The sequence below is a fragment of the Bactrocera dorsalis genome, chromosome 3 (assembly GCF_023373825.1).
Source record: "Bactrocera dorsalis isolate Fly_Bdor chromosome 3, ASM2337382v1, whole genome shotgun sequence".
Classification (NCBI taxonomy): domain Eukaryota; kingdom Metazoa; phylum Arthropoda; class Insecta; order Diptera; family Tephritidae; genus Bactrocera; species Bactrocera dorsalis.
In genome coordinates, this window is record NC_064305.1 from 26,736,688 (window position 1) to 26,763,907 (window position 27,220).

The window sequence follows — 27,220 nt, forward strand, 5'->3', positions numbered from 1 at the left end:
AAAAAACATTTAATAACAGCAGTGAAAAATGGAAGGAACGCTTGCTGCAGTACACTATAAATACTATGAGTATTTTGTACAATAAAAAGGGTGCTAAAAACGTCGTTCATCAGGCGTCATTCGGTAACCGTCTCTCTGACGGCGTAATGGTGGAGTGTGAAAGTGGATTTTAAATATTGGCATATATTTATACGTAAAACCATTGAAATATTGAATGCATAAATTATTGTATCATCTCTACGTAAGTAGCATTTTAATTTTTCTTAAGATTTTCACGTTTAACAGCAGTTTCAGAGCAATTATATTCAATCAAATTTTACTACTCAGAACTGCTCATAGAATAAATAACACAGTAAATGTAATATATGTTTGTGTGTGAATTCCTAAAAATTCGTTGCAAGAAAACTGTTTGATAAGTTCAATTTTCCATAAATTAGTTCTTTATTGAATTGAGTTGTATTGAATTTTAGTAAATTGAATAAAGCCAAATTCAAGAGGTTTCAAAAATTATAGTCTACTAAAAAGTATTTTATCTCTACTGAGGGGGAATTCGTATAAACAAATAAATACTTTTTTGGCACAAACAGAGTTGATGGTGTGGTACAAATATTAAGATAGATACTGTGGGCATTTTCGATTATTGGATAGAATACATAATATTTATGTACATTTGCATTTTAAAAGTGAAGAGAGTAGAGAAATAAACTATTTGAAATTAGACATGAAAAATGTTAAATATATATCGATAATTTTCTAATGAAAGCAATTAACTAAATCACTTTACTGAATATCGACAGGCCAAACCCTTTCAACATCGAGCATATTATCAAATATAAACCTTTGGAAAATATCCATCAATATCTATAAATTTTAACACAAATTCATCGATAATGCGAGCTCATTACAATTATAGAAAAGATAATTTGCGGAGGTTATCGACGAGGAAAGTGCAAAAATGTTGACGTAGTATTGTTTATACATGTATAGTCAATATAGCAAAATACTTATCGATAACACTTTTTCGAAACGAATCGATAATTATCAATTACTGTATTGTACTAATTCTATTAAAGATTTTTTATAGTGGAAAGTATCGAAAACATAAAATGTAAAATCGATAATATTTGATTGCAAACATCGGCACCTTACAATTAAAGATGATATTTAAGATCAACAATGCAGCAAATTTTTAATGCGATAATAAATTTAAAAATCGATGAAAATTTTAATCATCGTTTGTAAGAAAATTTCACATCTACGTATTAATATGTAAATTTCAACAGAAATAAAATATATTTGGAACAAGTTCATAACTAATTTTAAGATCAATATCGAAAACAAATACTTAAAAATCGATAAAATGATAAACTGTCGTATATAGCAATTCTTCCATATAATTATAAGTGTATAAATTTTGAGAGAAGCAAAATTTTGAGAGAAAAAAAAGGTTAGGTTAGGCACTGAGTTCTTCGTGTTCGATATCAGGACCTTGAAAAGTTATAGTCGGATCACGACAATTTTTCCACAAGGGCTACCTCAGCTCAAATACCGTATTTGTGTAAAGTTTTATTCCGCTATCATCATTGGTTCCTAATGTACATATATATTATACAGAGAAGGCATCAGATAGAATTCAAAATAGCGTTATATTGGAAGAAGGCGCGGTTGTGAACCGATTTCACCCATATTTCGTACATGTCATCAGGGTGTTAAGAAAATGTTACATACCGAATGTGGAAATCGGTCGAGTAGTTCCAGAGATATGGTTTTTGGCCCATAAGTGTACGACGCCACGCCCATTTTCAATTTAAAAAAAGCCTGGGTGCAGCTTCCTTCTGCCATTTCTTCCGTAAAATTTAGTGTTTCTGACGTTTTTTGTTAGTCCGTTAACGCACTTTTAGTGATTTTCAACTTAACCTATGTAGGGGAGGTGGGCGTGGTTATTATCCGATTTCTTCCATTTTTGAACTGTTTATGGAAATACCTGAAAGAAACGACCCTATATAGTTTGGTTGACATAGCTATAGTAGTTTCCGAGATATGTACAAAAAACTTAGTGGGGGGCGGGGCCACGCCCACTTTTCCAAAAAAAAATTATGGCCCTCCCTAATGCGATCCTTTGTGCCAAATTTCACTTCAATATCTGTATTTATGGCTTAGTTATGACACTTTATAGGTTTTCGGTTTCCGCCATTTTGTGGGCGTGGCAGTGGGTCGATTTTGCCCATCTTCGAACTTAACCTTCAACCTGGCGCCAAGAAATACGTGTACAGAGTTTCATCATGATATCTTAATTTTTACTCAAGTTACAGCTTGCACGGACGGACGAACAGACGGACGGACGGACAGACAGACATCCGGATTTTAATTCTACTCGTCACCCTGATCACTTTGGTGTATATAACCCTATATCTGACTCTTTTAGTTTTAGGACTTACAAACAACCGTTATGTGAACAAAACTATAACACTCTCCTAATTAGCAACTTTGTTGCAATGTTTTGAGAAAGTGTTTAAAACCAATGCATTTCAATTTATTTTTCAAATAAATATGTAATAGTAAAATGATTAAAAAAATCAATAAAAAATGTTAGTTAAAAAATATTGCATGATGAATAAAACTGTAAAAAATTAAACAAAATACATTAAAAGTATCAATAACATTATTTGAAAAATATTGATACAAGTTATATCAAAATTTGATAACATTACTTGTGAAATATCGGTAAAGTCTTATAGAAAAATATGCAGTTAAAGCGGCCTTACACACGACCAGCTGCGAACTTCCCAAAAACTATCTTAAGTTTCATTAAATGTTGTATAGCAAAAAATACACTCAAAAATTCATTGATGCCAATTAAAAGAAAACATTATATTAGCAATTAGCTTGCTTTTGCACTTTAATCACCACTCTTAAAATACGAGTAATTTTGCACAGACTTACAAACGAGTTTACTGCAAACTCTAGCAAAGAGCGAGCGCATACAATTGCAAATTTTGCGCTCAAATTCCCTTAACAATGCTGCTTGGCACTAATTACCGCAGATTGCAGCGCCACAAATATTAATGTGCAGCCATTCATAGTAGAAAAAATATATACATATTTTTATACTCTCGCAACAAAGTTGCTAAGGATGGTATTATAGTTTTGTTCACATAACGGTTGTTTGTAAGTCCTAAAGCTAAAAGAGTCAGATATAGGGTTATATATACCAAAGTGATCAGGGTGACGAGTAGAGTTGAAATCCGGATGTCTGTCTGTCCGTCCGTCCGTCTGTCCGTCCGTCCGTCCGTCCGTGCAAGCTGTAACTTGAGTAAAAATTGAGATATCATGATGAAACTTGGTACACGTATTTCTTGGTTCCATAAGAAGGTTAAGTTCGAAGATGGGCAAAATCGACCCACTGCCACGCCCACAAAATGGCGGAAACCGAAAACCTATAAAGTGTCATAACTAAGCCATAAATAAAGATATTAAAGTGAATCGCATTAGGGAGGGGCATATTTGGACGTAATTTTTTTGGAAAAGTGGGCGTGGCCCCGCCCCCTACTAAGTTTTTTGTGCATATCTCGGAAACTACTTTAGCTATGTCAACCAAACTCTACAGAGTCGTTTTCTTCAGGCATTTCCATATACAGTTCAAAAATGGAAGAAATCGGATAATAACCACGCCCACCTCCCATACAAAGGTTATGTTGAAAATCACTAAAAGTGCGTTAACCGACTAACAAAAAACGTCAGAAACACTAAATTTTAAGGAAGAAATTGCAGAAAGAAGCTGCACCCAGGCTTTTTTTAAAAATTGAAAATGGGCGTGGCGTTGCCCACTTATGAACCAAAAACCATATCTCAGGAACTATTCGACCAATTTCAATGAAATTCGGTATGTAATATTCTCTTAACACCTTGATGACATGTACGAAATATGGGTGAAATCGGTTCACAACCGCGCCTTCTTCCAATATAACGCTATTTTGAATTCCATCTGATGCCTTCTCTGTATAATATATATGTACATTAGGAACCAATGATGATAACGGAATAAAACTTGTCGTGATCGGACTATAACTTTTCAAGGTCCCTGATATCGAACACGAAGAACTCGGTGCCTAACCTAACCTAACCTGATTTTTCACCGAAAATGTCGGTAAATCTCTCAGAATTTAATTCTAGTTAATTTTACAGCAAAATAAAAAAATATGTAAATGACGGATAATGAAATCTCGATTATCACTTTATAATGCGAGAGTATAAAATGTTCGGTAACACCCGAACTTAGCCCTTCCTTACTTGTTATATATACATATTTATTACATATACGCATGGTGTTTACCCACATAGCCACTCAAGCAGCTGAAGCCGCTCAAAGTGTTTGTTTTAAGAAACAAACTTACACACACATACTCGCAGATCTATTTGTAGTTTCGGTTGGGCACAGTGGTTGTACTTGATTTATGAAAATATATTTTATTTAGTTGTTTAACTATTATTATTATTAATTATTATTCTTCGAAACAAAAATTATAAAAACACTTGCATTTATCAGCGTATCTTTTAAGTCACATACCTGTATTACATTACAACACATCATATGATATTACAATACAGTTACGTACTTAAAATCTTCACACTAACCCAAAATTTCATTCCACATCGCTAAAACATGAAATTTTAAGTCTTTAAATAACTCGTCACATCACAAAGACGCATTAAAAATGTTCACACTAACTCAAAATCCCGTTTCACGTCACTAAACCACCAAATTTTGAGTTTTTAATTAACACATCATTTGTTAAAGCGGTAGTGGAAATGTGTGAGAATTTTGAAATTGTATTTAAAAAACTGCAGCTTTGCAGTGCACCTTCACTATGCTATGTGTTTCCAGGAATTTTAACAATTAAAAATCTATGTCAGCCGGCAACCGATGAAATACCGGTAATTTTAACATTAAAAGAAAATATAATAAATAATATTAATGAAATATGGCTCCCTAACATCGGTATATGGCACAAAGTTGCATATTTTTTATATCCCCCGGCTTTAAATATGCAGCCAAATGATTTAGAAGACATAAAATTATTTTGCAATACTCGCATATTGACAGAAAATCAATCAGCATGTCCAAATACACCTTTATCGGATTCATCGACAACACATTTTTCATTTGACTCAGACAGTACCTTAGATACCAATAGCCAAGTTTCAGCAGGGAATAGAACCAACGACACTTTCTTTTTCCCGCATTTAATAAAACGGAATTCCACACAAACCGCAGAGACGCCTGAGGAAGAATTTGAAAGGTACTGCAATGAAAAAGTAGCAATGGATGAACATTTTAATTTAATTGACTGGTGGCAAAATAATGAAAAGAAATACCCATTTTTAACAAAAATAGCACTGCAAATTCATTCGATTCCTGCCAGCAGCGCAGCCGCTGAGCGTTCTTTTTCTTTAGCTGGAAATATTATAACTGAAAAAAGAAATAGGCTCGGACCATGTTCAGTTGATAATTTGTTGTTTTTACATTCATTTTTTAAAAGTTTTAGCTATTAAGAAACCAAGTTTGTTACCTTTTTTTAATTTTAAGTTTTTGTTGATCTCAATGAAGAAGTGATAAAAATTTGAAATTTGTGTTCCCTAATATTTTAAGCATTACCTTAGTTTATTAATTTTAAGCATTAATTGAATTTTAGTTTTAAGCGTTAAAAATGAAGAAATATATGCAGTAATGTTTTGGTTAATTTTATGCATCGCAACTTGTTTTCGTTAAAACACACAAATATGTACATACAAACTATGTATATACATATTCGCAGGGCAATTCTCGATCTGATTGGTTCAATCACAATCACTTCAAACGCACACTTGATCGATGTCTGAGTTTTCGTGCATCGTTGGACTTGATCGTGTTTTTCTGTACAATCATTTCCAATCATCATACCGGAACCAAACAATCAGTTTCAATCAGTAAGCAGAGCAATCCAATCAACTGATCGAACTCCTTCGTTTTGAGCACGAAACTCGATCGAACAATTTTGTTGCAACCGCTGTGCTGAGTTGTGACCATTTTGAGCGAGGCTGATCAAACCAGATCGATCATACCCAATGCAGGTCTCTGGTTTGCACCAACCAAAAACCCAACTCATGCCGCTATAGCACTAAATAAAAAAAAATCTCATATCACATGTCATATCACAAAGTCATATCATGTCCAAAAAATAGTACCACATGATATATTGTATATGGCTTTTCAATAACACATTACTCTATATCGAATCAGAACCATAACTTTGCATATTACATCAATTGACCTCACCTAAAGTGATTTTTTCAGAACCATTCTTAAAATGATCTTATATCAAAATGCATAGCCACCATTAAGACACTGCTTTATTATTTCTTCAAAAAAATGTATTTCTCTCAAAAACCTACGGAGCCCTTAATAAGTGGGGTTTTTAAGATTTTTTTTAAGAGAGAAGCGGGGACTGTTTTAGCTCTCGTATTTTGGGTTTAAATTACTTTAATACGTGTACACATTATTAAGGAGACATTACCATCTCGTTTTTTTCTGTAAGAAGTACATATGCTGTTAAGTTCCTTAGCCGGCTTCAAACCATGTGAGAACGAGGGTTCAGCACATTGATTCGGTATGGTCTAAAGGCTGTCCAAGGATTGCATATTTACGAAACTTATCTTAACCGACAGAGAGTTAGACGTGACTCATATGTCAAATATCTACGTCTAACTCTGAATTCCACTCTTCGATAGAAGCATCATGTGGATATAGCCAAAGCAGAGCCAGTTCACAAAGGTATAGCCGAAAATGAACTATCTGACAAGGTTGCCCGCTCCTGGTAGAACCGGAGCTATATATTGCGGTTGGTTGTCATACCATAAAGGAGCTGCTCCGCAATAAGGCAAGAGTATTGGCAACAACTCCAAGGTTTGCGCCAAGTAAAAGTGCTAATGGGTGGTTAGGCTTAAAAATGTTACCAACCTTCCGAGAGACAAACTACAGCTAAACATCGCATTTTACTTGTACACTGGGCACTGCAAGCTAAAGAAGCACCTATTTAATATGGGTCTAACCGACCTCCGATTCTGCGTCTACAGGCGGGCTTAGGCCCTTAAATTCATATATCTAAATAGGGATCACACCGCCTCAATAGCTCCCAGCATTACATATATTTTAGCAGAATATTGGGTCTATGTGAATCGTTGTGACAGAGAGAAGGAGGAGAAAACCTCAATATATATCTATCTATTGCTGGATTCTTTACTTTAATGTAAGTGATCTGCTTGGAACAATTCGAGCTGATCTTATTTCGCTTAAAAATTATATTAAAAATAATTAAGCCCACAGTATAGGTCCATATATTCTAGACTCCATGGCGCAACGAGCAACATCAACTCACTAACCCGCACTCTCCCTCTCCAACAACCATCACTTGCGAGCACGTTACAGTCTGCGAGCGTTGGAAGCTCTGTGGACTTCGCGCTTAATTATTACCCCTGTTGAAAGTAATGCGAGTCGACAACTACAATAACAAAAACATCTACCAAAAATTCTAAAATATTTGTAGTTGTTGTTTCACTTTTGGTAGATCTATTCAAAATGCAATGAATGCCTTGACTACGAGTAAATTGCTTTAACTTGGTTGCCTGACTACTTGGCGGCTGCTGGCTGTTGGTTGCTAGCTGGTGTTCGCTATTTTTATTACACTCATTTGGACAAAGAAAAATTGCTTCAGATAAGTGCCTCTTAAGACAACAATTTAGAACACCCATACACGCATATGCATACATACACTAAAATATACGTTGATACATTTAAACACATACATTTACTTTCATCAGCATAGGACAGGAGGCATAATGTCCCAGCAATTGTTTGGAATGCAGAGTTTGGTGACTTTGATCCTCAACTTATTATCATTCATCAAATGATGAATTCTGCAAGTGGTGGATTCTAAGAATCCTTACCCAAAGATTGATGATATCTTATCAGGAAAAAAATAACCCTGTCTAAAATATTATCGGGTATTGAACGGTTCTGAGAGGTTCTTCCTGATTCGCCGCCAGCCTTTAAGAACTAAGCCATCAGCCCCAGGGGCTTCGTTGTTCTTGATCCGCCTTAAAGCTGTTTTCACCTCGTCTTGATCAAGTGGCGAGACGACAATAATGTCACGGTAGATTGTTTGTAAGGGGTTTTCTTTATTCGACGCAGTACTGCAATTCCAGTGAAAGGAACAAGAAAGTGCAAAAGGTAACTAACCAAAAAACAAGCTCAGCGGTAATGACCTTTGGGTGGCCCAAAATTTTCTCTTCAATTTCAACAGAAACTTACTAACTTTTTACAACAAAATCAACATCATTTCACACACTAAGCGCCCGAGGCATTAACGACTAACCAGTGCGAATTGAGGCGATAGACTCAGACATTAGCTGAAGCAACCAAAGCAAAAGCAAACAGCGAAATCGTAGAAAAATTGCTAGTTTGGAAGCAACAGCAGTCATTACATGCAAGTGTTAAATTTGTAAATATATGTACGTGCCCGTGTGTGTGGGCGTGGGTTTGTAAGGGCGCTGGTGTGGCTGCTTGTAAGTATGGCTGTTTTTAAAATGGCTGCTAAAACAGCAAACATATTGCCAACGAGGCTACTAAAATGGAAGAAAAACTGAACAGAACGATTACGAGAGGCGGAGCGTAAAACAACAACAACTGTAGTGGAGCGCAAGTAACAAAAGTGCACTAAAGGCATTAACAAGTTCAATTGAATGCAAGGGGGGCAAACACAAACATGCTCACCTAAGTACCCAAACTCACACATTCCCATATGTATGTCTGTATTCGTTTGACCATCCTCATACGCCGCTTGATGGCCCTCAGCCCTTGACAACCAAGCCGTTGGCCACAAGCTGGCTGTGCTCTTACCACCGGACAAGGTTTTTTGTTTGTTTTTATTTGAGTATGTGTGAATTGCTTAATTGTGGCGTAATTAAATTCTTAATCGAAACTCAATTGGCGATTAAATTTTGCAATCAATGCATTAACTATTGCGTTTATAGTACAAGGAAATAACGGTACTTAATATAACAATTGTTCGGACGAATGGAAGCCATCGGCTAAAGATAGCTTCTTGAAGGATTTTTCTACAAATGAGGAAAGTTTGAAGAGTCTTAAGTTATTGGTTGAAAATCATCATTAAGTGAAAAATCTGATTTTTTTCACTCCAGATGCCCTAAGTCTCTTAAGTTGGAGTATTGTAAACCGTGGAATATAGCCCATAGGTGCTGTTCCAAAGGCTCACCATCATCCGCACATACGCTACATGCCAACGAATATCATAATCCCTACAATATTAGTCCGTTTCCTTTTACCTAGATCGAGAAACTTTTTGCCCTGGCCCCGTAATCACTACCCCAAAATGACTTTGTGAATGCCCGTATAGCTAGTGCTTCCAGACCCGAGGTATTCCTCTAGAGTGCATTGCTTCAACCAACTCTTGAAGAAGCTTAATGAATGAATCTAGAACAGCTTAAGGGAATTGTGTTTCCACATGCCCCGAGTGGAGTAACTCGTCTGCCCTTTCATTACTTCTACTTATTACTACATGACTGGAACCCAGATGATATTAACCTAGTTACCTGCTGATAGTCAAATTATTGCCTACTTTCATAATCTAACACAGTGAGACTTAGTATTGGCGCTACGAATAGCTTTGATTGTCGCTTGGCTATCCACTAGAAGATTTATGGAATTGCATCTTCTGTTTTGGCATGAAAATCTGAATCGTAGTCCTTTAGTTTGAACTTATGTACTTTCTTCATATAGTTTATCACAAAAGAAGCCCACCTCTCTTCCTATTTCACCCTTTGTTCCGTCAGTGAATATGTAGATTTCGCCGTTAAAGCTGTCGACCGCAGAACCTTTGGTCAGTTATATCCATTTGTGGACTTTGTGTTTACTTTCACATGGGTCTCCTTTTCTCGGTCGCATTGCCAAGTTTATTAACACGATAGAGTATGATAACTTGCCCGTAGTGATGTCGAGTTTAACAAAAAAAATTTATCGGGGGCAGAGGATAACTTCTAGAGCGTTTGTTCTCACAGATATCATTGAACCTAATACCCTACAAGCGAGACCGTTGCACCCATTCCAGAGGTTTTAGACCACACTTTTTCGTCAATACAATCCACAAAATCATCATAAATCTCACTTTGGGGCGTGCAGGTATTCTAAATTCAAATAGCTTTAGAAACCCTGCCCTCGCGGTCTAAGGCAAAATCAAAAACAAGAAAATCATTAAGTTCAGATGCATCAAAGCTATAATACCCTTCAAAGGTGCAGATTATTACACGCTATAAAATATGTTTATCTTGATTTTTGTACTCTTGCAACCAGTTGCTTCAGAGGTTAGGTACTATGGTATTATAGATTTGCGCCCCTAACGGTTGTACATATCACCTAAAACTACAGTGTTATATATGTGTATATAAATGACTGTCTGTCCGCGCAAGCTGTAGCTTGAGTAATAATTGAGATATCTCGATGAAACTAGGTATGTGGATTCTTTGCTAAAAAAAATTTCGAGTTCGAGGATGGGTCTAATGGAACCACTGCCACGCCCACAAGTCTCCATTAACCGCAAAAACATAAAGTGCCATAGCTAAGCATTGAATTAAAATATTAAGCTGTAATCGGCACAGAGAATCCCAGTAGCAAGAAGCACCTGTGGGCGGAAATTAAAAAAAAAGTGGGGTTGGCCCCGCACTCTAATAAGTTTAAGGAGCATGTCCCCTAAACTACTTAAACTACAACAACAAAATTTACTGACTATAAATCTTATAAAAACTTCTACCGACAGTGTGAAAATTGATGAAATCGGAGGATAACACAGCTTACTCCCCATATAACGGTACTGTTAAAAACTACTAAAAGCGCGATAAATCAATATCTAAATACGCCAGCATTTAAGTTTCCTTGACTTTGATTCCTGCAAGTTTCAAGAGTATAAAATGTTCGGTTGCACCCGAACTTAGCCCTTCCTTATTTGTTAACGATTATTTTGTATGGCAGCTATACATATGACTAGTGATCCGATCTCAATAATATGATTGGAGAATGTGGTGTTGCTTGGACAATACTCTATGTCAAATTCCTTGAAGACATCTTGTCAAATAAAAAGGTTGGGTATACAAGAACTTGATTTTGGCATGTCACTTTATATGACAGCTGTTTTGATTCAGGTATAAGAACAGTTTCTTGGGGAGCAAAGAACGGGTGAGAATTTTCAATTATTCAGATTAAAATAATTAGATGGGGGTCTTGGTAGAGACAGGAGTAAAAAAAAACGGCGCATCCTGGTGACATTGATCCTGACTCTCCTGGTGGTCTGAAAATAAAAATCAAAAGAAATTCTTAATCAGCAAGGATGCTGTTATAGTCCCTTCCTCGGGGAACACAAGAAATATTTTTTTTTATAAAAATGGCGACTGCCTGAAAATAAAAATCATTTTTTATGCTTTTTTTTGAAATTTCTGATTTTTTTTAATATTAAAAACAAAAGATTAAGGATTATATAAAGATAAAGGATAAAGGATTATATAAAGAAGATTCACACAAATTTTCAAGTAAATCGGTTGTAAAGAACTTGAGATAATGCCGGCACCGTGTGGAAAAAATAGTTTCGAGAAAAACGCGTTTCAAAAAGTGAGTCTACCTACCTGCCGGGCTAGGTACTGCGACACTAAAGTAACTGTAGCTCTTAAAATAATTTTAATTTTTAAAAATCCTTTGGAGGATATGTTTTTAAGGGTCTAAACTTTAAATAGATGAAGAAAAAATTGAAGTTTTCAAAATTCTAGAGTAGAATACCCCCTTAAAAGAATCAAGAAGCCCAACTTCAATTGAAACTAATGTTTTATGAATTTTTAGTATCAGTCGATGCACAGTCAGTAGATCCACAGAAGTTGCTCTTTTTTAACAAATTATTACATGCATAACTTTCAACTACATTTTTACTATGCCCTAAACAGGGTATATTAAGTTTGCCACGACGTTTGTAATACCCAAAAGTTAACGTCATAGACCTTATAAAGTATATATAGCCTAACTGATCAGCTTAACGAGCTGAGTCGATTTAGTCACGCCTGTATACCCTTCTATAAATATCACATATACGCTACCTAGTCGTATAGCTACCATACAAACCCGATACCGACTAAAGTTCTTGTAAGGAATCCTTTGTATTTGAGCTACGGTGCAACCGATTTTTTTTTGTTTATTTCACTTTCAATTCTTCTTTCATTCATTTATTCAAAAAGGTGTGAATGTATGTGTTCACATCCTTATCGCTTTGCCACTCACCCCTCGCTTCACAGAGCTCAAACTGAGTCGCACACATTGAAAAAAATTTCAATTAAAATTTCAATTAAGACACTTGCGGGTGTAATTTTGAGCACGAATATAATCGCAGTCAAAAGATTATGACAGTTGGAAACAAAAATAAAACGAACACACCAATTAAAACTACCCAATAATAAGGCTATAAAAATATTGATTATTCGAAATAATTACTGTTGAGTTGTTTTTACATCTGTAAAGTGTGGCTTTGCTTTTCTTTACACACAAGTGATTGTTTTTCACAACTCTGAGGCATGTTTTCCTTTCATTACCCATATGTGACATACATAGGCTGTTATATATATTTCTGGACTTGGCAACACTAAGTGTTGCCAGGTGCAATCTGACATTTCCATTCGAAAATTTGACATTTTTTAACATAACATCACTCAGAACGTGTTGTCATTTAATGGTGAATTTTTTTATTTACAGGGAATTAAAAAATTCATCTCGGCCAAAAAATGGAATTAACTCGTGAACATTTTCGTGCGATCATTTTTCACAACATTCGACGTGGATTATCACGACAAGAGTGCTTCGATGAACTAAAATCTTTATATGGCTATGAAGCACCATCTTATAGCACTGTGAAAAACTGTTACAACGAATTCAATCGTGGCCGACGCTCGCTCAAAGACGAATTCCGTGAAGGTCGTCCAAAAACAGCCGTTGTGCCAGAAAACATCGATGCCGTACGTGAACTGATAATGCAAGACCGTCATGTAACATACCTTCAGATAGAGGCATGCCTATGCATTTCTCCCACCAGCATACATTCGATATTGCATGAACACCTGGTCGTAAAAAAGGTTTGTTCTCGTGGGATCCCGCAAAATTTGACAATCGCTCAAAAAAAGGCTCGTGTGGATTGGTGTAAAGAAATGCTGAAAAAATACGATCGCATTTAATTGATATATCCAAAAAAACACAAGCAAGACCTTATTTTACAGAATATTATTCTCTATCCATTTTCCCGTGTAAATTTTAACTTGAATAAAATTAAGACATCTCTATAAAACTTGTGTATCTTGGCTCGCTGAGGAGATTAATATGGCCGATTAGTAAAACCGAACCATTACCACGCCTACAAAATGCCGTTTACTTAAAAAGTAGTCATATCGTTAATTTTTCAGTGAAATATCAGAGCTCAGACACTACTCGACCTCTTGTTTTTTTATAGTTTGAAATGAACGAAATTGCACGAAAACTACGCCTAAGCCATATGACAAAATTTTAAGCTCCACCAAATTCTTTTACAGGAGATAAATCGAACATCAACCTTTGAAGTCTCAGATACCGAAGGACATTAATTTATTGTTTAGCTGGCTATCGACTTGCTTGCAGACTTTCGTTTGACTCCCTTTAATAAAGGTCTATCGGGGATCTGGATCGACACATAACACTAAATTTTCTAATGTAACATTATACATCCAGATAAGAAGATGCAGTGAGAATGGTTTATAATCACATACAAATTGTTTCAAACCGTATTGAACAGGAAAAAGGATAATCCAACCATACCTTTAAAGTTCCAAATAACAAAGAAGATCAGTGCCTTGGCTGACTGGTTGCAGACTCTCGGCTAACATCACGCTTGATTTTAAACTTTACTATAATGCAGCAAGTGGTATAGATCGAAACTGTTAAGCTTGTTTAATTTAACATGATACATCCAGATAAGAAAATGAAGACAATTGGAGTAAGTTTTAAATATGAATTAAGGAAAACCAATCTTACCTTTCAACCCACGATAACGACGCAGAAAGGTTGGTTGGCAGGTTGGTTGGCACCTCACTTGACTTCCAACTCGATCTTCAGCATGACCTTCATTGATCAAGCCCCAGCTACTTAGGTGTCTAAATCGAGACTATTAAGCATTCAACCAAGCATACAGATAAGAAATTGCAGAGAGATTGGTTCATAAGCCCAAACAACGAACTGGTTGAAATAGAAGTTATGAAAATCCAACCATACCTTTAAAAATACAGAAGACTCCACCGACGTGACTGGCTTGACCTCAAACTCGACCTTCAGCTTGACCTTCCTTGATCAATTTCTAGCTAGGAGATAGGTCGGAACTATCAAACTTTTCTAATGTAACACAAGGTATGCTCCAAAGTACACAGGACTTTTTGAGCTAGGACTCTTTTGAATCTATATGTCGACTGATTCGCTAGAATCTGCTATCTTTATCGACTGACGAGTGAGAATTTCATGACATTTCATTGATTGGAGGTGAAGTTGTTGCGTTTTAGTGTTATCGTTGTGAAAATGAGCTTCGAACTAAGAGCCAACATTACATTTTGTTCCAAATTGGTAAAACTTTTACCGAAACGTTTCAGTTGATAAAACAAGTTTATGGCGATGATTGCCTACCCCGTAGCAGAGTGCACGAGTGGTTTCAACGTTTTCAAAGAGGTCGTGAGGACATAATTGACGATCAACATGCGTGAATATCAAAATCCGTGATGACCGGAAATTCCATCGAAATTGTGCGTGAATTTATCAAAACTCAGCCGAAGTCATCATTGAAATTCACGGAAATGAAATTGAACATCTCCAAAATATCGATCTATCGAATTTTGTTCCGCACAATTTGACTGACGACCAAAAATTGCTCAGAATTTAACATTCGAAGGACATCATTGTGACATATTATTTCTCCAAAAATCACATTTTAACCATTAACCACTCCTCGTATTCACACCGACTTGCACCGACATGCTAACGGTCATACCGGCCAACAAGCTAAAAAACTCGTTTGACATGTTTTTGGACCATGCAAAAAGCTATATTGAAGCAGAATGAGACTATTTCGAATAAAATAAATTAATGTAGCCAAAAAAACATTCGTTCTGTTTTTTTGAAGTCCTGTTTACTTTGGAAGGCACTATGTAGGTATATGAGACATTCAAAAGCATACACATATTAGATTATCTGAGAAAGAGCCGAACTCGTATAAATAGGAAGTCTGTAAGAATAGCTAAGTTGTAATTAAAGTCAGATCTACTCTATGCATTACATTAGACGTTGCGCTTCCGTTGCTTATTTGTTGCTCCGTATTCTTCAAAAACATTTTAATTTCACAAACAAACGAACGTATTTTTCTTTAACAGTAAACAAAATTACAAAAACGCTGCAGCCACGTCACAAACGCAGCACTCACATTTCTCAGTCCACGTGCTTTCACTGTATTTATCCACCAAATGTACGCTCTTGTATATGACTATCTGAGTCCTTATGGGATTGTCGGTCACATGTTTGCTCAAGGGTGCCAGCCCACATAAATGCAATCACTCTTTTGAACTTCACTTTACCCGCTTTCATCTTCTTCCATCTTCCTTCAGCATTTTTGTGTGTGTACAGTTACTAAGAAGTGTTCCTGCATTCTTTTTACTTTCTCTTCCACCTCATACATATGTTCGTGCACGTATCCTTTCGGTATACAACGCATTTCCTGTAATTATCCAATTACAATGGCTGTGCAAATACTCAATTTTCTGCTACTTAGTACTCTTCTTCTTACCTCTTCGTGCCAACAAAAAGAGGACTTCAAAATTAAAACTAATTTGTGCTGGTTTCTTTGTCGACCCACTGTAGTGACCACAGACACATTCTTTGCTGCGAGTAGCCAAGCACTTCGGGCATTCAAGTGGTACTTGTTTGGTCTGTGCCCATTTTATTTTCCCTTTTCTTTTTGCTTTTGATTTTACTTAAGATAAAAGTTTCCTTTGAATTGCATTATGTGTGTGTGTGTGTTTATGGGCAGGTCACTGGTAATAGCCATTTACAAGCATTACTAATGTTTAAACTTGCCATTTTTAACCACAATTTTATTTAATCCCTGAACTTAAGCATATGTTTGCTAAGTACTTAAGTAGCTACTTAGGGCGAACTCACAAGCCATACCTAATGTGTAGAGAAGTTTTAAGAATGGGGTGGACCATGCAGTCATACGTGGCAGTTTACAAAAGTTTCACTATGCGCCGCAAACTCGAGTTCAATGTCCAATTTATTTCGAGTTTAGCATTAAGCCCTTTAAGTAAGTTTAACAAAATTCCTTTAAATTTTTCTTAAAAAAGTGAAAAGTTTACCATAATTTAATTTACTACTTGCGCAACAAACTCGAGTTTAATATCTAATTTAGTGTTTAGCACTGAACCTTATGAAACCACACTGAGTGTACCATAATTTCTTTTAATTCAACAGTTTTTCTGTCTTTTATGTCAAATTCGGAGTTTCTTAAACCACCAATATATCTTGGCTACTTACGAAGGACACATAAGCATAAAGTACCTAACCTTTTGAGAAAATTCAAAAATGAATGCAGAAAGCCAATCGGTCGAGGATATATTATGTTAATTTTCCACCGCAAGCTCGAGTTTAATCCCTGTTTCGGAGTTTTGCATTAAACACTTCAAATAAACATTGAGTTTACCACAATTTTCTTCCATACGTCATGAAAAACTTCTTTTACTGTTAAACTCAACTTTAATCTAAGAAAAAATAACAAATATCGGTATGTTTAAATCAATAGATGAATAATTAATTATTGAGGTATAAATATCAGGTCTGTTAAATATAGAATCAAAATTCGCAAGAGTTTAACTCCACTTCTTATACCCGTGATAGACATGTAGTAACGATACCATAGTAAAGGTATCATGCTATTCTGTTTGCTACATTGATAACACACGTGGCAATGTAGTGAACTGAAATACTAGCTTTGTTTCATAGGCATTAAATATTTAAAAAAAAAAATTATAAACAATAAATATATAGTTATGTGTTATTGAGAAAATAAGTGCAATTATTTAAAACACTCTAAAGTTAATGTATTTTAATGTATTTTCATCCCCAAAAACATATGGTATTTGTTACTACATGTCTGTCACGGATATTAAAGACATTTCATCTCCAAACTCTTAACTTTCACAGAACTACATTGCACTAAAAAATCTACTAGGGTTTACCAACTATTTACAACCTTCACATTAACATAAAAACTTTCCTTCGAGAATGCTTCACAAATTTTTTCGAGGGTTTATTCCAACAGCGGTTACGAGATTGATCTACGAGATCAAAACATAATTTTTCATTTCAACAGATAATTGTTAATGCTGAATTTGAAGCCTTTAATTTTACAGCAATAAGCAGAAGCGAACTAAGCGAAATCGTTTCCAAAGCTAATTTGTTTCGAAGTTATTTTTTTGTAATTTTTTTGCAAGATTTTTCATTTAGACTTCGCTTATATTGGAATGGTTTCGGATCTCTATAAATAGCTTCGCACCAGGATTATCTGCTAAAACAAAATTGCTTAGGTCGTGTGACTGTTCTCACACTAAGGATAATATAGCATTCCATTTGGACAGAAGTGAACGCTGGTCGTTTATGATTTCCATAACTCCCAGATATTCTAGATTGAACATGACCTTCGCTAAGTACAAATATAGTAGTTCCACGTTTCTCTTACGTTCCACTCCGGTAGTGAAGAAATACAAAAATGTAAAATTTCTCAAACTATTAAGTTAGAATAGAGTTCAAAAATGGAAGTATGGAAGAAGTTCTCAGTTAATCAAAAATTAAATCTTCTAGATTATCAGCGTGGATAGAGAAAAGGTATTGCAAGTTAACTCAAGGCTCCAGCGCATTCTGCTTAACTGGAAATTTGAACTCTTAAACGATTTTAGACGTTATTACCATGAATTAAGCTTGAGCTTTTCTGGCAATTCTTCAATCTTCTTTCCATCATGGAATAGCTCTCGCTCGCATTGTTTATCATTATCCTATAATCTGCAGTGCTCTCCTGCTCTCTTTTTCTAATATGCATTGAAGCGATTCTTAAATTGTTATAGAAACATTTTGTCTCCAGATTTTGATTACATTCATTGAGATGCGTAGAATGTCTGTTAAAAATTTCAATAAGGTTTCATGCTGCGGAAGCTTAGATTTCAATGTTTTTCTGAGGTATACTATTGAGGCCAAAAAAATAAGGTGACATTTGAATTTGAACTGCGTGCGTCGTAGGATTCGAGGAATTATTTTTTTTTAGGTTGGCAGTACTGTCAGTCACATTTATGTCAAATTTTATGTCAAAATATTCATTAGTGTTTGAGATACGTGTCGTTTTGTGAGCTGCTAAAACTAAGTTTTTTCGTTTTTTGCGATGTCGAAATTTTTTTAACAAAGAATTTGCATTAAATTTTGTTTACGGAATCAATTTTCTGCTGCGGATACGTTGAGGATGGTGCAGAAAGCCTTTGGTGATGAGGCTATGTCTAAAAAGATGTTTACAACGGGTATAGTGAGTTCCAAGCCGGCCGTGAACGTGTTGGAGACGAAGAGCGTCCAGGGCGACCATCAACCTCAACCGACGAAGCTCACGTTCAACAAATCTTTGGTGTTGAAAAACCGTCGATTAACAATTAGAGAACTTGCTGATGAAGTTGGCATATCGAAAGGTTCAGCCAATGCCATTTTAAGGTTTGGGCCTCAAGCGCGTCAAATCTCGACTGGTACCGAAAACATTGAATTTTTTGGAAAAAAGACGTCGCGTTAAAGTGTGTGAAACGATGCTTTCCGACAACCAGGGTGTCATAAAATGCATTATAACTGGCGATGAGACTTGGATCTATGCTTACGATTCCGAAACAACCGATCAATCGAGCGAATATCGTGCCAAAAGAGAGCCGAGACCAAAAAAATCACGCCAAAGTCGCTCAAAAATCATGGTCACGTTGACTGTTTTCTTCGATTATCGTGATTTTGTGCATTTTGAATTCCTTCCATTCGGTCAAACAGTCAAGGAGGAATATTATTTTAACTTTATGCGTCGTTTGCGTAAGGCTATCCGCCTAAAAAGGCCAGAATTGTGGAAAGACAAATCTTGGTTTTTATACTACGATAATGCACCATCCCATACTACCCTCGTAAGTCGTGATCATTTCGCCAAAAACTCAACCCATATCGTTCCGCAAATACCGTATTCACCTGATCTGGCGCCGTGCGACTTCTGGCTGTTCACCAAGCTCAAAAGATCGCTCCGGGGACACCGTTTTTATACGATAGAGGAGATTCAAGCCGCAGCGAAGACGGAACTGAAGGCCATCCCGGAAAGTGTTTCGAAGATTCAAAAATCCGTTGGCATAAGTGCATTACATCGTGAGGGGATTACTTTGAAGGGGATGAAATTGATTTGGAAGAATAAATAAAGAGTTTTCAAAATATATACAATGTCACCTTATTTTTTGGGCACAGTAGTATGTACTATTACAAATCAGAATCGCTTGGAAAATGTTGCCTGAGTTTGGTAGACGGATAGAAAAAGAGTTGCGAAGATCATTGAAGTATACCCCTACTCCTACTCCGCAGTTCATTTTGGTTTCGTCGGCATAGATAGAAGTAGAGTCCTGCTCTCTTAGTGTCATTTGGAATTTTACCTTCGAATATAGGATCCTGGATGTAAGCTTCCATAGTAAAAAACAATACCTTACTCAAATTAAGGCATTTCAGAAGTCAGAGCCAACTTTATTACGTTGCAAATCCCAGCAGGAATATCTCAATACTTCACTAAAAACGAACTAGCCACGAAGTACGACTGTAAAATTGGACAATTCGTGCCCGGATTACGCTTATCAATTGGGACGCATTTTAATTTATCACTCGGCTGCCATTAAATAACGGGATAGTGGCATGGCAAATGTCTTGACCACAACAACATAACTCGAACTAAGGACTATGCCACAAACTAATCCGTTTTTGGCAAATAGGAGTGGTAAGATTGGGTGAACACTTACAACAACAAAACCAAATAACTAACAGAACTTGTTGCAACTTGACGCATCAATGTTGCTTGCGGTTATGCTGTTGCCGGTACACATGTATTGCATATGCGAGTATGCGCACGATTCATGGCAGCCAAATCGGTATTTGCACGCGATTTGACAGAAAATTGTTAATTACAATGCGAGTTTAATTAATGGCAGAGACGTGGCCAAAGTGACTGTGTGTGCATGCAAGAGCGCCACACAACGACACCGTCACGCGGCATACAGCACAGCAAAACAGTTTGCAACATATATACAATATACAGTGAACAACAAAAGCTAACCGCAAATTGAAACGTAACCAGACGAGTGCAAACCTCATGGAACAATACTCGTACTAGGAATTGTTCACATTGGTTAGAGATAGGGGACCTTAGATGCGACTACTTGACCAACTGCCACTATTACTGTTCAACATGCCCACATTGTTGTATGTTCTTTGGCATGTACAATGGCTATTGTTGCTGCTGCTATTGTTGTTGTCGTCACTGTCATCCTCCCATGTTGGTTATTGCGTTCTGCGGTCGCGTATACGCCATGTAATACACCGTGGAACTAATGCCCACGCTGCGAGTATCTCTCACCGGCGCGTCAAGGAGCGAGCACAAATCGTTGATGTGCGACAATTGAGCCGCTCACACACACGCAAGCACGGAGATATGTTCGCTAGATAATTTATTATGCTAACTTACTTCAGTGCGCTTAGTCAAGTGAAACATTTCAATGCGTGGCTTCAAGTGTTCTTTTTGGTGCACGAGCGAAAGTAAAAACCTTCATCAGTGCGATGCCAGTTTTAACCGCATGTTTTTTCTCTACTGAACAATATTCTTGCTTTCACTGAAATCGTCTAGTTCTTAACAGTTAGAATTAAGCTTTTTGAATTTCTAGAAAACCTGTTACAATAGTTTGGTTGATTTTTTATACGCCTGTTTACAGCCGTTTCACAAGATCAAAAACTCCATAGTTTAGGTTAAGTTAGGTTTGATGTCTGATCCACATATCGCACTTGGACCACTATATGCCGTGCCTTGTGATTCCATAAAAATAGAACTCCTGTATTTCGAACAAATAAGTCAGTAAGGTTATTAATTTATATACCTATCACTTCGGTGATATATCCGAGAGTATTTGCTTCTAAGTTTTTAAGCCTTGATCTCGCAAACGCAGGTGGATCAAGAGTGAAGTGCTGAGATGATTTCACCTCGTCTTTTCGCATACCCGCATCTACCCAATACCACAGATTTTCTAAAACCTATAGAACTGATTTTAAATTTGGTCCCCAAAATTGCCTTCACTTCCAGAAGAGGGTGAGTCATACAAGAGCCCAGGGATAAGCATCTATAATACAAATGGGTCCAAATTAGATAAAATAGTGGGAAGTTGTGTCTTTTCAACAAAAGTGCATACCAAAATCACGTTCTGTCTACTAGATTATTGCAGTGTGAGTCAGACAAGAGCGCAGGGATAAGCATCTATACTACAAATAGGTCCAAATTAGATAAACCAGTAGGAAGTTGTGTCTTTTCAACAAAAGTACATACCAAAATCACGTTCTGTCTACTAGATTATTGCAGTGTCTTCCAAGTGGAGATCACAGATGGCTTTGATATCAGGTTTCATTAAAATTAGTGAAAGGTAGCCTTGATTAGTAGATGTAACAACCTCTTTCACGATAAACCTCCAATGGCTTCCAGTACAAAGTGACATCCTTGGTAACTTTAAAATAGATGAACTAGCATGAGCTGGCACAACCCTACAAATAGACTCCATGAGACAAGGAATCAATACGCTGAGTTACGCTGAGTCACGGTGGAGTTAATCAAAGTCTTGTTAGAAATAGTGTTATAGTACTCAGCTTGGACTGATATTATAGTTTTTGAATAAGATCCCTTCTAATTAAAAGACATTTGAAGTTCAAGCCCCAAATCGCACTGCGGTCGGGTGCCGGACCCAGAGCACGGTAAAAGTTTTTACAATTTGAGGCGCTGATCAACGCACTGTTTTGATCTATGTGCTTTTAAGCACCGTGGGGTAAGAACGTCGTGGGCTGGTACTCAAAAACACAAACAAATGTTATTACCAGCAGACTGGGAACACCAGAAAAAGACCATTCTAGAACCTCTCAAGACGTGGAAGAGGAGGAGACTATAAATCATCTTTTACGCGAAGGTAAAAGGTTTAGGTTTCTTGATGATATTTCGGAGGTTGCACAGATAAACTTTTCGTACTGATGAAGGAAGACAATAAAGTTAAAGTTTTTAATTCCGATGGTTTCACAATGGGCCTCCTAACTCCCTAGGTTCGTCGTTAGACAGCCGTTTTATTTATTACCTACCTAGGCAAACTAAGTTGCCAATTTTAATTGCCTTATTTATTTAAATATCACCATCTATAATTCGTTTGGATTGGCAGTAAAAAAAAATATAGAAAGTTTATAGAAAGTCGATAACAAGATATTACATAATTTATTATTACAGGGTGTTCAAGCGCTACAATTTTATGTATTTCTTAAAAATGGGGTTTAACGATAAATAAAGTACACTTTACATTCCGCATTCTCATCTGCATGTAATGGTTGGCATTTTTTTGTGCGTGTGTTTGTAAGTATGCGACAGTGCCACCATCAAAATTTCATGAAAATTCGTTTTGCGTGCGCATCGAAGACCGCAGTAATTTCCAGTCCTTAACCATGCTATTTTTACTGCTTTTTCACTTTGTGCGAATGCGAGTGAAATTACAATAACGATAAAAAGGGATTTTCCTGGCCGGCTTAACAAAAGCTGGTAGGAACAACAACAGAAAATTACAGCTCATGCATGAAAAACGTGTGTGTCTGTTTGTGAGGTTAGTAGTATGCGCTACAAACTTTTAATTATTTCGACACAAATTGCTGCATTTTGCAAACTGGATGCAACATGGCCTTGACAACACAAAGCTATGCAGCAATAACAATAGCATTTTAGAGGGATCAATAGGAGCAAAGCATTTTTCCTGCAGCGACTGCAGATTTGTTGTTATTATTGCGTCCACTTTTATTCCCATATTAATATTTAGGTATCCTTTCCTATTCCTTTTTGAGGCGGTTACGCATATAAACCGTCCAGTTTACAGTTCATTTTGTGCCAAGAATCGCAGAAGCTCTGGCTGTTGACCTTCTCTTACTGAGATCACTGAAGGTCCAAAGGTTCAATGCCAAAACTCAAGAAGACTTAGCAAACCCGACTCGCTTCCAATAATATGAAATTGTGGATAGGGTGCTCTCCTTAAGGGGGTACATGGGTTTCACAGTTTCAAAAAATCGAATTTTTCTTTCTAAAATATTGTTCTAAATTTTCGAGTTGATCCGACTAATAGTTTCGGAGATACAGCCTCGAAAATGAGGACGCTCGAGGTCACTTTTATTCTCTCTTAAACTTTTTTTGTCAAAGTCGGTTTTCTAGATTTCTCGATGAAATTTTATACAGGGCTTCGATCCTGAAAGAAGTTATTTCACAAAATTTTTATTAAATATGAGTCTTTAAAATAAAAAAAAAATTCATTAAAATGTTTAAATTTTTATATGAAAAAAAAAATTATTGAAAAAAGTCCGTTTTTTGCCCGAGGAAACCCATGTAACTCCTTAGCAAGTTCATCGGCTTTGCAGTTTCTGTGATCTATACATGTCTAATATGGAAGGAGCTTTAACCTATTGCTAATGTAGTCATGCCTCCCTGATGTGAGCTAAGGAGGAAAAAAGGTCTAGTGTTTACTTAAATTTCGATCTAGTTCTATCCTAACATCCACCTGACCGCTTACATATGTATATAAGGTACGTATGGTAAGGTTTTAAGACAACTGAAGTCATAAGACGCAATTTTATTAAACTGAGTAGTTTAAAAACGCTGAAGCCGGCCTTGGTTAAGTAGCTGTTCACAAGAAAGTCGGTGTGAGCTGGGGCGTTGTCGTGGTGGAACTTGCAATCGGATGCGATGTCTTGTCGAACCCGATTGACCCTTTGTTTGAGTCTCTTGAGGACTTCCACATAAAACTTGGCATTGACGGTTTGTCTAACAGGAATAAATTCATGGTAGACGATGCCTTTGCATTTTTGCATCGTTTTCACTTTTAATTTGCTTCCCAGCCCTCCAAAAGAGCCTGGTGTCACCGAAATACACCACTTCTTGGTAAAGCAGTATCTGGGTAAGCCTGCTTCATATCGAACGACTCTGTCGCAGATTTAACGAGTTTTACACATAATTTAACAGCGTACCTCTAACGAACGCTGCATTTTCGACTTACAGCACTCACAGAAACTTATCCCGCGAAAATGTTTATCCTGACTCTCCAGGTGCTCGGAGACAACTGACCAGCCCTCGTTCGTTAGCTAGGAACTCCCTCTACCGAATCCAGTCGGTGCGCGCACTCTCCGAAGTACAGTTGAGGCGGAAGAAAATCAGTCCTATTACTTTCCAGACAATTCCTGTAATACTTTCATATACTCCAATTCTAGATTGCTTCACAACTGCAATTAAAAGCAATCAATCTTACGGGACCATACATCCGATGAGAGTGTTTATCACACGATTAACTGAAGAGCTTTAACCCTGCATTACTAACCTCAAATCATGTCGCATGGTTACTAACCATGGGTCTTATCGACCCTCATTTGTATTATCTATTAAAATCGTTTAAACTTATAATAGCTTTATTAAAAAAATATAAATAACTAAATATTTATTTGAACTCGTGAAGATAACAAATAAAAATTTTCGTGAAGATATCTCTTCAAATAAAGACTTTTCCATACCATCACTTGATTCCGCTAAATGAACAGCTTCTTAAGTAGAAAAAGGTGTGAGCAAATTTTCAAATCGACATCTCAAAAACGGAGGGAGAAGGTTGCGTATATGGTATACAGACGGGCATGGCTGAATCGGTTCATATCGTCACGCTAATCTTTTTTATATACATTGTGAAAAGTACCCGGAAATTGTAATTTCAATTCTCCGAGTAAATGAGATTTCAAAAAGATGTATTCTATTACGTTAGTGGGATTGTCCTTAATTACAGTGTTAATATGATAGTCTTTTTACAGCAGCTGCTTAAGTCGGTACACCTCAGTAGCAGAACACATTCCTCATTCTGGACGACCTTCGACGTCTTCAACTAATGAAAATATTAAATAAGTGCAGAATATGGCGCTTTAAAATTGTCAGACAAGTGATAGAGATGTGGCAAGTGAGCTCCACATCTTTCGCGAGCCCGATTGAATGATTTATTTTAGGTATGACATGCGTTCTTGCACGACTCGTCCCGAATTTATTATTTTTTTTTCAAAAAAGTACCGTAGGTCTCTTTGGACATTCTTGATCCTACGAATTCCGGTCCCACATTCATGGAGATCATTATAACTGCCAATGAGATATGGGTTTATGAGTTTAACATATACGAGTACTCAAGTCAAGAATCATCGGAATGTAATGGAAAAACGAGCCGAAACCAAAAAAACCGGACCAAAGCCGTTAAAAAATCAGGATCAATTATGCTCAATGAATTTTTCGATATTCGTGGTTTTTTGCATCATAAATTTGTTCCACAGAGGCAGACCGGAATTGTGGAAGAGCAATTCATGGATTTTACACGATGATAAAGCACCATGGTACCGAGCTACGATTTTTACCAAATGTAAAGCAATGAAACCATCATTAAACCATCGTATTCACCAGATTGGCTCCGTGTGATCTTTTCCTGTTCCCTAAACCGAAATTGCCGTTCCGTAGAACCCGCGTTCCGACGATTGAAGAGATAATCAAATTTATTCAAGTTCGACAAGTAAGACAACTTACTTGTATCCTGGGCTATATTCTCCGATATTATATATATGAAATGTACAATAACGATCCCGAACAGATCTAAAAAAAACTGTTCCCGGGACAGTCAGACCGGACCTAGATTTCTTTTCGGCCAAGGATTGTGGCAGAATTCCTCCGAACTATTTCAGGAATGCTTTTTGCGGCTGCAACAGCAATAGATTTGAAAATCAAATTCCCACATTAGATTTTAGATAAAATTATAGCAAAGAAATTGAAAAGACCGTTTGGTTTAAAAAAAAATTGTTTTTTTTTAAATAATTGGATTGCAGATGAAAAAAGGTTAAGCTCCGAAAAAAAACCCTTAATCGGATAAAAACAAAATCAATTTAGATGCCATAGAAAATATTGTCGTGAGAAAGTGAACAGTTAAAAAAAAAACCAAAAAATGTTAAGTAGAAATATGTAGTTAGAGATAAATTTATCAAATTTTATGGCGCCACCGAAAGCTGATTGATTCTCGGTTAGAAACTTTTATAATCAAAGCTCTTCGCCAGTTTTAAAAATTTTGTCTTAACTTACATTGTTCCCTATGACCACAGATAGGGGTTTGATCCACAAAAATGGAAGACTAAATCTTATCTTATTATCTAATCTTATTATAACTGGAAAAGTAAACAAAAATTCACTGATATTCGCAAAAATTTTCGCTTGAGCGAACTGAAAATATTTGTCAGCTTACTTTTTGCGAAACACACTGAAACCGAACCATTTGCGGTGCGAGCGTGCCCCTAAAATGGCGAAATTGCAGCTTGTTAGCCGACCACCAGCGTTGACCAACTTCGAGTGGATATTTATTAGCGTTAGCAATGCAAATAATACATATATCACAACAACAAGAATGTGGAACCAAAGCAGGAAATAAAAACCATGTCGAAAATGAGAAACGAGTGGGGGCTGAAAGGGTGGTGCGCTGACAACAAGCCACAATTACGCACTGCGTGCGTTATTCAACATTTGACTACAATTTCCTTCGCTCATTGTATGTATGTGTGTTGTTGTAGCAATTATATTGTATAGTTGGCTGGTTGACTGGTTGTCTGTAGTTGTTGTTGCCATTAAAACTGCATATCGCATTTTATACTGCTCATTAACAAATTTGTGGCCACGCACACACTCACACACACACGCGCTGAACA